This window comes from Caretta caretta, chromosome 7 (genome assembly GCF_965140235.1).
Source record: "Caretta caretta isolate rCarCar2 chromosome 7, rCarCar1.hap1, whole genome shotgun sequence".
Taxonomy (NCBI): Eukaryota; Metazoa; Chordata; order Testudines; family Cheloniidae; genus Caretta; species Caretta caretta.
Genome location: NC_134212.1, coordinates 104,787,066 through 104,800,307, shown reverse-complemented (window position 1 = coordinate 104,800,307; position 13,242 = coordinate 104,787,066). Strand labels below are relative to the sequence as shown.

General features: G+C 38.1%; 1 protein-coding gene across 11 annotated transcripts in view; it reads right to left on the bottom strand.

The window, feature by feature from the left end:
* The window catches only part of CTBP2 (C-terminal binding protein 2), a 230,045-nt gene that overhangs the window by 61,821 nt on the left and 154,982 nt on the right, over nt 1-13,242 (bottom strand). The window lies entirely within an intron of this gene.

Below are 13,242 nucleotides of genomic sequence, written 5' to 3'. Positions count from 1 at the left end.
AATCATAAAGACCCCAACAAATAAGCCTGTCACATGAAAAATGTCCATTATATGATGCAGCATTGAGATGAAGTCTGGATTCTTGACATCTGGTGCAGACAACCTGAGTCAGAACCATAAGCCCATTGAAAACGAGACAGCAATTACATTACAAATTGCTTATCTTCCCATGCCCAGGTGCTGCTTCTCCCAGATTTCTGCATTCTGTGGGGGAACAAGAGCAGATAGCCAGAAGGGGTTAAACCAGCATCCTTCCCCTACTGACATCTTATGTATCTTCTTTCCAGTTGGAAGGGAAACTTTCTTGTTCACTGACAGAATGGCAGAAGATCTCCTTTGCATTTTCTTCAATGCATTGTGACATCCTAGAATATTCAAGGACTGACTGAGGAGATATTTGAGCCATTAGTGATTATATTTGAAAACTCAAGGAAGATGGGAAAGATTCCAGAGGACTGGAAGAGGGCAAATATAGTGCCAATCTATTAGAAGAGGAATAAGGACAACCTACAGAATTATCGACCAGTCATCTTATCTTCAATACCTGGAAAGATAATGGCTCAAATAATCAAGTCATCAATTTGCAAACACCTAGAAGATAAGAAGGTGATAAGTAACAGTCAGCATGGATTTGTCAAGAACAAATCATGTCAAACCAACCTAACAGCTTTCTTTGACAGAGTAACAAGCCTTGTGGAGAGGGGGGTAGACGTGGTATATCTTAACTTCAGAAGGCTTCTGATATTGTCTTGCATGACTTTCTCATAAACGAACAAAGAAAAGACAGTCTAGATGGAGCTATTATAAGGTGGATGCATAACTGGTTGAAAAACCATTCCCAGAGAGCACTTATCAGTGGTTCATAGTCAAGCTGGAAGAGCATATCAACTGGGGTCCTGCAGGGATCAGTCCTGGGTTCGGCTCAATTTAATATCTTAATAAATTATTTACATATTGCCACAGAGAGTACACTTATAAAGTTTAGAGACTAACCAATTTATTTGAGCATAAGCTTTTGTGAGCTACAGCTCACTTCATCGGATGCATAAATTGGTTAGTCTCTAAGGTGCCACAAGTACTCCTTTTCTTTTTGCGGATACAGACTAACACGGCTGTTACTCTGAAACTTATAAAGTTTGTGGATAATACCCAGCTGGGAGGGGTTGCAAGTGTGTTGGAGGATAGGATTCAAATTCAAAATGATTTGGACAAACTGGAGAAATAGTCTGAAGAAAATAGGATGAAATTCAATAAGGAACATGAGAAGTACTCCACTTCAGTAGGAACAACCAACTGCACACATACAAAATGGGAAACGACTGCCGAGGAAGGAGTACTGCGGAAGGGGATCTGAGAGTTATAGTGGATCACAAGCTAACCATGAATCAGTGTTCCAAGAAAAACAAACATCGTTCTAGGATGTATTGCCAGGAGTGTTGTAAGAAAGACACAAGAAGTAATTCTTCCAATCTACTCCACACTTATAGGGCCTCAACTGGAGTATTGTGTCCAGTTCTGGGTGCCACATTTCAAGAAAGATGTGGACAAATTGGAGTAAATCCAGAGGAGAGCAACAAAAATGATTAAAGGTCTAGAAAACATGACCTATGACGAAAGATGGAAAAATTGGTTTTGTGGAGAAGAGAAAACTGAGAGGGAACATGATAACAGTTTTCAAGTATATAAAAGATTGTCACAAGGAAGAGGGTGAAAAATTGTTCTCCTTAACTTCTGAGGATAAAACAAGAAGCAATGGGTTTAAATTGCAGCAACGGGGGTGTAGGCTGGACATTAGGAAAAACTTCTGGTTGGGGTAGTTAAGCACTGGAACAAATAGCCTAGGGAGGTTGCAGAATCTCCACCACTGGAGGTTTTTAAGATTAGACCAACACCTGTCAGGAATGGTCTAGTTATTATGTAGTCCTGCCTTGAGTGCAGGGGACTGGACTAGATGACCTGCTGAGGTCCCTTCAAGTCCTACACTTCTATGATTCTCATACTGGTAGCTGAGTTGAGCCTCATGAATCTGTGCTCAGGAACAACCACACCAACACAGAGCCCCGGTCATGCTAGTGTTACTTCCCCATCTCTTCTGGGAGCTCGATTTGCCATTTATCTTGCTGCTGACTTTCTTGCTTTCTTTCTGCTGTAAAAATGTGGCCTCCCACTTTCCTGATCCCACCTCTTTTCACTGCCTTGACCTGGCAACCAACTAACCAAGCAAAAAGACACATCACACGAAGGAGTGGTACCTTCCCAAGACTCTTGAATATCTATCCAAACAGTAGTGTTCAGAGCTCTGTCTGATTTTCTCTTCTCATCACAGGACACAGAAGCTCTCCTAGAACATCGTTGCTCCCACTCCCTAACATTGCCACAAGAAACCTAACAACTCAGTGTCCCCCTTCCCCTTTCCACCTTCTGCTTGGGCTATGCCAATTCTCTATCTTGATGATTGCCTGGGACAAGCACCACAAAATATTGCTTCTCTCCTCTATCTCTTAGGACAGGGGTTCTCAAACTGGGGGTTGGGACCCCTCGGGGGTCGTGAGGTTATTACATGGGGGGTTGCGAGCTGTCAGCCTCCACCTTAAACCCTGCTTTGCCTCCAGCATTTATAAATAGTGTTAAAAACACTTTTTTATATATGTAACAGGGGGTTGCACTCAGCAGCTTGCTATGTAAAAGGGGTCACCAGTGCACAAGTTTGAGAACCACTGTCCTAGGAGAAGGCTTTTTAACTAAAGCAATATACTAAAAGGAAACATCTACTGAGATCCAAAAGATCCCATTTCAGAATCAAGCGAGTCAATACCTATATTGAATTTCTTATTCCCTACTAGCAAAAGAGATTCAGAATTCCTTATTTATTCTGCACAAACTCACAGTAACAGGATATGCTGTCTTATGTATCTGTCCTATGTTTATATTATACACTTCTCTACTTGTAACTGTAAAACCTTTATAAAGATACATTTTATTTTTAACTGTGTATATGTTCATAACCCTGACAGTTACTTTCCCTCTCATAAATAGCTGTGTTTATAGTTTGGGATTTTACACTACTGAACCATTTTTCATATTGTTCTATGTATCCACATATGTTACTTCTATGCTGTGTTTAAATTAATTAATATTAAAATCACAATTTCTATTCCTTGTACAACTATGACTTAACTGAAACTAAGAAAGAGTGTGTGTAAAACTCAATAGTTTATAATGATTAAAATCAAAGACAACAGTTTATCAGAATTATTTTTATACACAGTCCCCTAAAGACTTTACAGCAGTTTTATATTTATGAATCTCTTCTTAACAAAAAACAACTTGTAAGGAATACAGAACACTTCAAGGAGCTGGTAAAGTTTTAATTTAGAACAAGTTCTAGTGAAGGCTGCTCCTCAGATCCTAAATAGAAGCAGAAGTGAAAGTAACACCTTTGCGTTTTAAACTGGGCACAATAAACAAATAAGGGTTGGGGGAATGGAGCTAATGGGAATAGAAATGTTGCCATGGTTTTGTTTTAAATGTAAATAGAAACACACACACACACTTTTATATCTTTATCTACGTATATAAGGATACCCAAACACAACAGCATAATGCTAGCACAAGACAAACAGCTGGCAATACAAACAAAAATCAATCTGACCAGTCTATTTTCAATGTCCAAGCTGACTGAAAAGTAAACAACCAGCATAAATATAGAAAAATTAATTAGATCTTTGAAAACGCTTTGAGATTTAATAATTTACAACATTCAACTGAACAGTGGTATCAAGAGTAAGACATTTTCTTCCAAATGTGAATTAAAGGAACAGTATCCCTTTATAGTATACTCCAAATTCCTAGTAAGAGCAAGCATGTAACTTTATTCATGTGTGTAGTCCCACTGAAGTCAATAGGACTACTTGTGGGGAGTAAAGTTATGCATGTACTAAAGTCTTTGCACGATCAGGGCCTAGTATGTCAATAGCATTAGAAATGGATTTGCTTTGATTTGCTTCAGAGGCACAAAAAATGGATTTATTTACTGAACGATTCTGATTACACCTGCCCCAAGTCCTATTCCCCACCCCATGAAGAGCACAGATTAGGACATTAGTACCAAAACACCATGAGGTTCTGTGAGAGTTTAAAACAAAAAATCAAAACCAGGGTTTTGTTCCACACTGCCATTTATGGCAACTTCACCACTTTCCTCTCATTTACTCCCACAGAATCTGATCCAATGGCCCGATCTATCTGTCTGTCAGGCCAATCTGAATCCTTCCTATGCTGTCAGATGTCGCTTAGGGCATAACAGGATTCAGATTCAGATCCCTAAGGAGCATAAACAGAGTTTGCGAATAAGCTCCTTTAACTGAGTTAACAAGCAATATTTAAATGTGAATACTGTTTCTGTTATTCATTTCATGTGTAAGTTCCCCATTATTCATTATATATTTGTTTCAGAAATTCTAAATTACACAACTTTCCATTAATAAGTGGCATTCTTCTTTAAGCGTCTACTTTAGAAATGTTAAAATGTTAAATGTTCTAGTGATAATAGTCTAATTCATAAACATGCAGGAAAAAACCTATTGCTTCATGAAATACACTTAGAAATTTGGGAACTATTTCTAGAAGTGTTTGGTGCAATTTAAAAGCAAGTAAATAGCAAACACTTCTTCTACTCATTAAAAATGGGAAAACAGAAAACCTACTCATCTATTTGATAAATATAACCTATTTTTTTAATAATGCATGAACATTTAATGATTTAAATTTACAGCTTCTCTTGCATAACGAAACCATTGATTTTGTAGATCAAATTATCAGAAATTCAATATGGAGTTGATAACTTTTGCAAAAGTCAGAGTGGAATCCTAGCCCCACCGAAGTCAATGGCAAAACTCCCACTGATTTCAATAGAGGCAGGATTTCGCTCAGAGTCTACCTGGTTCCAAACTGTTTGCCCATGGCACATAGTGGTGCTTCTATAAAAATTAGAGGTATCACTTTGTTGACCAATCTCACAAGGTTGTTTGAAATAGCAGTATGGGCACAGAGCAGCTGAGACTAGAGGATATGTGTTTGTTATTCCATCAATTTATGCTCTACCAATCAAATGACAGCGTGATTAGCACACATACGGTTGCCCTCTGACCACAGTGAATCACTGCTCAGTGATGCATATTTTGGGGATGAACACAAAGAACATCTTCACTTGGTGCACCAGTATAACACACAAGAAAGAGGTGGTGTTATATGTTGATAAATACTGATTAACAGTATAAACATGCAGTAACACTGCTAATGATTCTGGATTCAATCCTTCTACTACTGACTGCAGTAGAAGCAGGATCAAACCCACTATCAAAAATACAAAAATAAAATGTAAGTTCAAGAGCCTTAAACCAAAGGTTTCAGCCCATAAAATAAGACTCCATCCTCCCCATTCTGATCCATTAAATAGAAAATGAGAAGTTTTCAGGGAGTGAGAAAGATGACCATTTGTATGAGTCACTATTCTTGATCAGGTGGGATAACTAATACTTTGTCTAAACTTTCCCAGTTATTCAAGTGTTCCAATAGGATATCTAGATATTGTGACACTATCTGCTGTTTACACATATATGCCCCTTTATACAATTACTTTCCTAACACATGTTAATCAAGATTCTTTTCGCACAGAAGATGAAATGCATACACTTGCATGAACTAATGGACTTTTTCTAATGTTAATTTAAGCCTGTACAATAATCAAAGTATCCCTAGCACAGGAAGAAAATAAGACAAATGACTGTTGATGACACTTCTAGCCCTTGTTTTCTTTGAGGAAACCATCCCTGCAGATCAGAACAGTCAGGGATTTCAGTAAGAGTCTGGACCACTAAAGAAAGGGCTGACAATCTATACATACAGGAAAGTAGCAAGTAGGTGGCTGTCTAAAGCTTCTCAGCAATTTGCAATGTTAGAATAAATCTCAGGAGAGATGGATTAGCGGGAAGAAGGAAAGGTCAGAAAGGTGCATGATATTTTATTTATCACATAATTCTACAGTTTATCACAATGCTCAGCACATTATCCCAGTTCTGCAGCTTGTCACGCAAATATCAGCTATACATATGGAGTGTACGTATATAGATGTCCCATGATTTTCAAAAGTTGTTAGTGGTTTTGGGTGCCTCAATTTTGGGGCACATACTTCCTTCACCTTCACTGTATCCCACTGGGACTTCTTTTTGATTAGAGTTTACCAATAAATTGTTATTTTTCAAGTCTGCCCCATCTTCAATTTATTTACTTGCAAAGTTGGTCTGAGTTAGATGGAACCCACAAGGCAAATTCACTTATCAGCTGATCTGCTGACTTGATATTGACTACAATTGAGCATCTCTACAAACACCGATCCAAACAAATACTGCTGAGATCACCTCCTCTAGTTTCCCTCCACATGGCTAAGTTGATAACATTTATTTATGGTTTTATGATAATCCTCCTCCCCATTTTCACCTCATTTTTTTAAAAAGAGAAAGCAACGTATTGTCCTGACCTTTGTATTTATATTAAAAGTTCACTAAGTTTCTATGTCCTCTATAGTTGCTCAGTTCTACTGATTTCCCTCCTACAAATATTGCCTGCTGCTTCCCTCTTTATTAGCTGACCTAGTCAACATTGCTCTGTAGCACAATCATGCATTTGGGAGCTACTCCAAGAATTTTGGGAGCACTGTGTTATACTTTTATTCTCATTCTCTTCCTCCTCTCCACCAAATAATTAAGGTCAGGATTTTGCTGACCCTGCATGGATGTGCAATTGGTGGGAGGGAGCCTTCCTCCCTCCTTTCTCTACCCCACATTCTATGGTTGAGATCCAGTTACTTGGTGCTGTAGATGGAGTGGAATGCAACAACACAGAAGAGCCAGTGAGCCATTCCCCACACGCTGCACCAGATACATGGAGTGCTGGAGCCTATGATCTGCTTAAACATCAATCCCATGGCATGTGATAACGGCATTCCACTCTAGCCTACAGCCTCAGGAGCTAGGTCAATATTCCCAGTCCTTACATTCAGAGGATGAAATTTACTCTGGTACACAAGGCTCTCCACACTATTTCATACCTGCATGGATGAGACTGAGGAATTAGAACAGAGTGACCTCACAGGGTGCCTATGTGCCCTAAAAAGAGCCCCTGTGTTGGTCAGACACAAGCTAGGGTCGGCATGCCACATGATAGATGTTTAATCAGAGCACTGGCTCCAACAACCTATGCAACTGGTGTGGAACGTATGAACTGTTAATCCCATAGGTTCTGGAAGTAGGGGTGCTGGAGCAACCCCTGGCTTGAAGTGGTTTCCATTATATACAGGGTTTACCATTTGGTTCAATGGCTCTCAGCACCCCCACTATAAAAATTGTTCCAGCACGCCTGGTTAATCCACTCCATCTGCACCGAACCAAGTAACTTCAACCACAGAATGCAAGTCCCAGAAAAGTCTAGTACTGGCAAGCATATTGGACTCCCCAAAGAGGGCAGCGAGGGGTGGGTAAGCCTGAAGCCATGATCCCTCACACCCCCATAAACAAAGCTGAGCCAGCACACAGGGGACCGTGCACTGCTCTGCCTCCTCCATTGACTCTCTGGCCGAATCAGCTTTGGAGGACTCTTGTACATTCCACTCTGCACCCAACACTGCAGGATGTGTTTTAGCAATATTGCCCTTACTGTACAAAAGAGTTAAAACAAACACTGCTTAGGAGACAGAATGCAGGAGAGAAAAACTGAGCAGATCACATTTCTTCCCAACAAACACTAGCACACAGCAAACAGAAGAGATTGTAAATTAGCCTTTTTTACAGAAAGCCAAAGGAATGGTGTTAATGTCAGTGTGTTTTTAAGGTGACAAAGACTAAAGCTAATCTGCCAACTGTTATGTATATTGCTTAATAATATATGTCCTATGGCTGCTGCAACATTTATTGCAAATCAACGGCTTAATGACTGTGGCTTTCTACTTTTTAACAATACAACTCGATACCGACTTTGACTCTCTCTATTTAAAAATAATAACTCAGTTCAGCAGTACAGCATTTTCATTAAGCTGGTCTGTAGTTTCATGCTATGCGAAGCGGAGAAGATGCATTTAAAAAATGTTTAATACAGTAATGATCAGAAACCTTGAACATATATAAGGAAACAGGCTTGCTTATTCTGTAACTATGGAAACTACTACATGAAAAATATTTTTAAAACATTTCAGCTAATAGAGTTGGAGAATGTACTGGATGTGGAAGTCCTAACATATAACCCTATATGTGGGGTAAAAGAGAGGTGTAAATTGAGGCTGACAACACTTATGCGTCTGACAATACATTTTCCTCTAACAGGCTCAAATTCATCTCTACTGTAACTGCACTAATGTCAACGGAGTTGCAGCAGAGATGAATTTGGCCCTTTCTATTGCTTTTAATAAAACCACTGTATAAAGTGTATTTCACCCTTTTAAAAAAATGTTTTGAAGGGGCATTCTATTTAATCAATGAAGCAACACCGTATATTGACCAAAGCAGTCAATAATGTTATCACGGTAACTTTCCATAACACACTTTACAGGCCCCAGACTGCATTCCTCGCACACCCAAAACTCTCACTAAATACTGTGGTGCTGGTTCTGCGGTCACTTACCACGGGAATAACCCTTCTTATGGGAGTAGTCCCATTGACACCAATGGGATGACTCACACAAGTAAAGTTATACATATGCATAAGTGTTGGCCTGATTGGGGCTAAGGAGAGTTTGGGCAGTATAAATAACATTGGATTGGGCCCCACGTTTGCCTTTTAAATTCTTTTCAAATTCCATTGTATAAACTACCATCGTTTCAGCCATCTATCCATGTCATATTGCAGATTAACTTTTTTCAGATAATGCTGTGACTGTCAGAAAATAGCAAATATCCAAAGATAAACACCCTTGCCTACTACTCCCTTCATCCTTCCAAGGATTACTGAGGCACTATCTGTGGTGGTTTTTTTTATTAGTTTGTTTTTACATTTGCTTGTCCAATTTTAAATTGTAAGGTCAAATAAACAATTCAATGGTCCTAGACAGTTTTTTGTGCATCTACAGTTGTAAAGCTTTTATAAATCAAAATTTTGCAAGCTATTTGTTCACAATGTGGACTGCATTTTCACATTTCAGCATGTGGGGGAGAGGGGGGACTCCCAATTTGTATTCAATTGTTTTGTCTACATACCCCTTCTGTTTGGTCAGTAAAATCTTCATTACTAATTTTTCGGCACTTGGAGATAGCGAGTATGTACGTCACCTGGATTAAAACTATAGTTCATAATGGCACCAAAGGACTTGTTATGGTCTGTCAGGTCAATGTGCAAATTAAACACGATTTATTTGGTACACAGTGGCTTCCTTTGGAGCTCTTACAGTGTGTACTGTTAATCCAGCTGCCTTGCATATGCACATTGTGATTACGTGCTAAATGTCCATACAGAAATTTTACTGAACAAAACCTGGACACTATTTCTAAACTAGTCAGCTATATTGTACTATATAGGGTAAAGAACAAATCAACTTTTAAACATTTTACAATATACTAGGGCTGTCGATTAATTGCAGTTAACTCACACGATTCACTCAAAAAAATTAATCGCAATTAAAAAATGTATTGCGATTAATCAGTTTTAATCATACTGTTAAACAGAATACCAATTGAAGTGTATTAAATTTTTTTTATATTTTCCACATTTTAAAATATATCAATTTCAATTACAACACAGAATACAAAGTGTACAGTACTAACTTTATATTATTTTTTATTACAAATATTTGCACTGTAAAAATGATAAACAAAAGAAATAGTATTTTTCAATTCACCTTGTACAAGTGCTATAGTGCAATCTCTTTATCATGAAAGTACAACGTACAAATGTAGTTTTTTGGTTACATAACACTCAAAAACAAAACAGTGTAAAACTTTAGAGCCTACAAGTCCACTCAGTCCTACTTCTTGTTCAGCCAATCGCTAAGAAAAACAAGTTTGTTTACATTTATGGGAGATAATGCTGCCCACTTCTTAATTACAATGTCACTTGAAAATGAGAACAGACTTTCGCATGGCACTGTTGTAGCTAGTGTCACAAGATATTTACGTGCCAGATGTGCTAAAGATTCATATGCCTCTTCATGCTTCAGCCATTGTTCCAGAAGACATGCTTCCATGCTGATGATGCTCATTAAAAAAATAATGCGTTAATTGAATTTGTGACTGAACTCTTTGGGGGAGAATTGTATGTCTTCTGCTCTGTTGTACCCACATTCTACCATATATTTCATGTTATAGCAGTCTCAGATGATGACCCAGCACATGTTGTTCGTTTTAAGAACACTTTCACTGAAAATCTGACAAAATGCAAAGAAGATACCACTGTGAAATTTCTAAAGATAGCTACAGCACTCGACCCAAGGTTTAAGAATCTGAAGTGCCTTCCAAAATCTGAGAGGGATGAGGTGTGGAGCATGCTTTCAGAAGTCTTAAAAGAGCAATACTCTGATGCAGAAACTACAGAACCCAAACCACCAAAAAAGAAAATCAACCTTCTGCTGGTGGCATCTGACTCAGATGATGAAAATGAACATGCATCGGTCCGCACTGCTTTGGATTGTTATCGAGCAGAACCAGTCATCAGCATGGATGCATGTCAGCTGGAATGGTGGTTGAAGCATCCAAGGACATTTGAATCTATAGTGCATCTGGCATGTAAATATCTTGTGACGCCGGCTATAAGAGTGCCATGCAAACACCTGTTCTCTCTTTCAGGTGACACTGTAAACAAGAAACAGTACTTGTATTAGGTGAATTGAAAAATACAATTTATTTTGTTTTTTACAGTGCAAATATTTGTGATCAAAAATAAACATAAAGTGAGTACTATACACTTTGTATTCTGTGTTGTAATTGAAATCAATATATTTGAAAATGTAGAAAACATTCAAAAATATTTTTAAAAATGGTATTCTATTATTGTTTAATAGCACGATTAATTTTTTAATCGCTTGACAGCCTTACAATATTCAGTATGTATGAAATCAGGACGATCACTGGTAAGATCTCTCTCTGCCCATAATGCTCTATGCCAGTGTCATCATGGCATAATTTAACGAACAGAACTGCAATTCTCTTAACCTGTCTTTACCCAGATGCTGATGCCCATTACCCCACTTTTGACTCTGCCTCCCATAAGGTCAGAATTCTGTTTCCCTCTCTCTGGATTACCCCCAACTTAACGACTAACTCACAATTCATGCAATTGTTAATAAAAGCACAGTTTATTTGTCAGAGTAGAAAATAAAGAGAAAAATCACAAATACGTGTTAGGCAGAATATAAGCAGAGCTGGGCTCCAAGCTGTTAAAGAGAATACTGGTTAGCAAAGACGAATCTCTAACGCTACAGAGAACTATTTGTCCAAGACAGCTACAGTCACCCTGTCTGGCTTTCCACATTCCAGGAAGGCCTCTAATTTAAGGCATTCTGTGCCCTAGATTGTCTCTTATGACCTTTTGGAAAATCAAATTTCTTCCTTCTCATGAAACCTCCATCCTCTCTGGTATCGAAGGAGTCCCACTATCCACTATGACAGCTTCCTACACCACTATATGGGAGCCTTATCCTTCATTCCAGCCTCAGCAGGTCTGGACAATACATGACATCTTCTTTGATTACTTCCTTCTAGACCTGTACATATAACCAGGAGTTTGAATGATTCTCCAATTGCATATTTGAGATGGGCCTTTGGTTCCTCACTTTTGCTCCCAGTCCTCATCACTGGAAATACTCATTTGGGCAGGGCAGCTGGACTCACTTGTTTTGAGCTGTTCCAACTACAAAAATACAAGGTATTCATAAATCAATTACATAAAGCTTCAGAAATTTAATACAAAAATTATAAAAGAGGTATCCAGGCTCTTCCTCATCCATGAAAATGCTGGGAAATATGCTCATAGGACTATTTTGGAAGTTCACCTTCAACTCTGATTGCAGTAAACACCAAATGCTGCATAGAAATGGTGTTTTTCAAAGACTAATTCCTCAGCACAGTTAAGACATCTTGAAACTGTCACACCACGCATCTTACCTTGACTTCTAGTTTAAAATTACATTTTAAGGGGGGAAAAGCCCTTTCTTGTCCTATTTTGAAAAAAAATAAAATGCAAAATAAGTGAAGACAATTTTACAGGTCCTCCTTCAGCTAAACCTTTCAGCCACTTCAATGAGAAGATAATCTTTCTGTGATTATGACCAAACCCTCTCGTTGCTTAGCAACACATAATTAAGGAATATGTTTTCAGATCCGCTTTGCAAGCTGGCCATTATCTGATGAAATTACTGGAGCAACAAATGTCATCCTCATGCAAATGAGCTGGTTGTAGAGAAAGAATGTTTGACTTGTGAAGAAGAGGGCTCAGGATCTCAGAAACATTGTTAGTTTCTTCTTGTCATACATGGATTTTTTTTTAAAGGAAAAGAATAGTATAGATTTTTAAAGAACATAATTCACAATTTAAATATGAGGAATAATGGAAGGAATGTTAAATTTATCCTATGGGAAAAAAGTCATTCAAAATGTATACACCTCTTCAGTCCCTTGCAACAGTATTAATATGTACTTTCACTCCAATGTTACCAAAGTAATCAGCTGGATCAGATACACTGCAATTAAATTAACATTTGTGTTCTCAGTATTATGTCAGTTTCATTTTTCAGGCTTTTGGAAACTGTTTATTCAAAAAGCCTGCCTGGATGCCCTTCCTTTGTGCCTGAATCATGTCAATACACATAATGTTGATGAATATTTAAATATGATATATATTTATAAATTACACAAATTAAATAAAATAGTCACAAACCAGGAGGAATCTACTTTCTAAATCTGTGACTGCAGCAAAGGGGGCGGGAGGTCTGAATTTTGACAACTTTTATCATTTCCACTTGCAAAATAGTTCTTTATTTAGATTCCCATGGAATGTCATCACTGGCTTGGCACAGTTTCTATGCCTATAAATGGTATACTTTTATTAAGGCATTTTGTGTGTGCGCTTGTACAGTACATTGTTCATGACTTGTTTGTATGGTGGTTCAGCTGTGCAGAGAAATAATTCCCTCCCATACAGTCACTATCACTGTGTACAAAAAGCATTTTAAAGGGCTTTTAACATTTATCAGAAAAGTCAAAG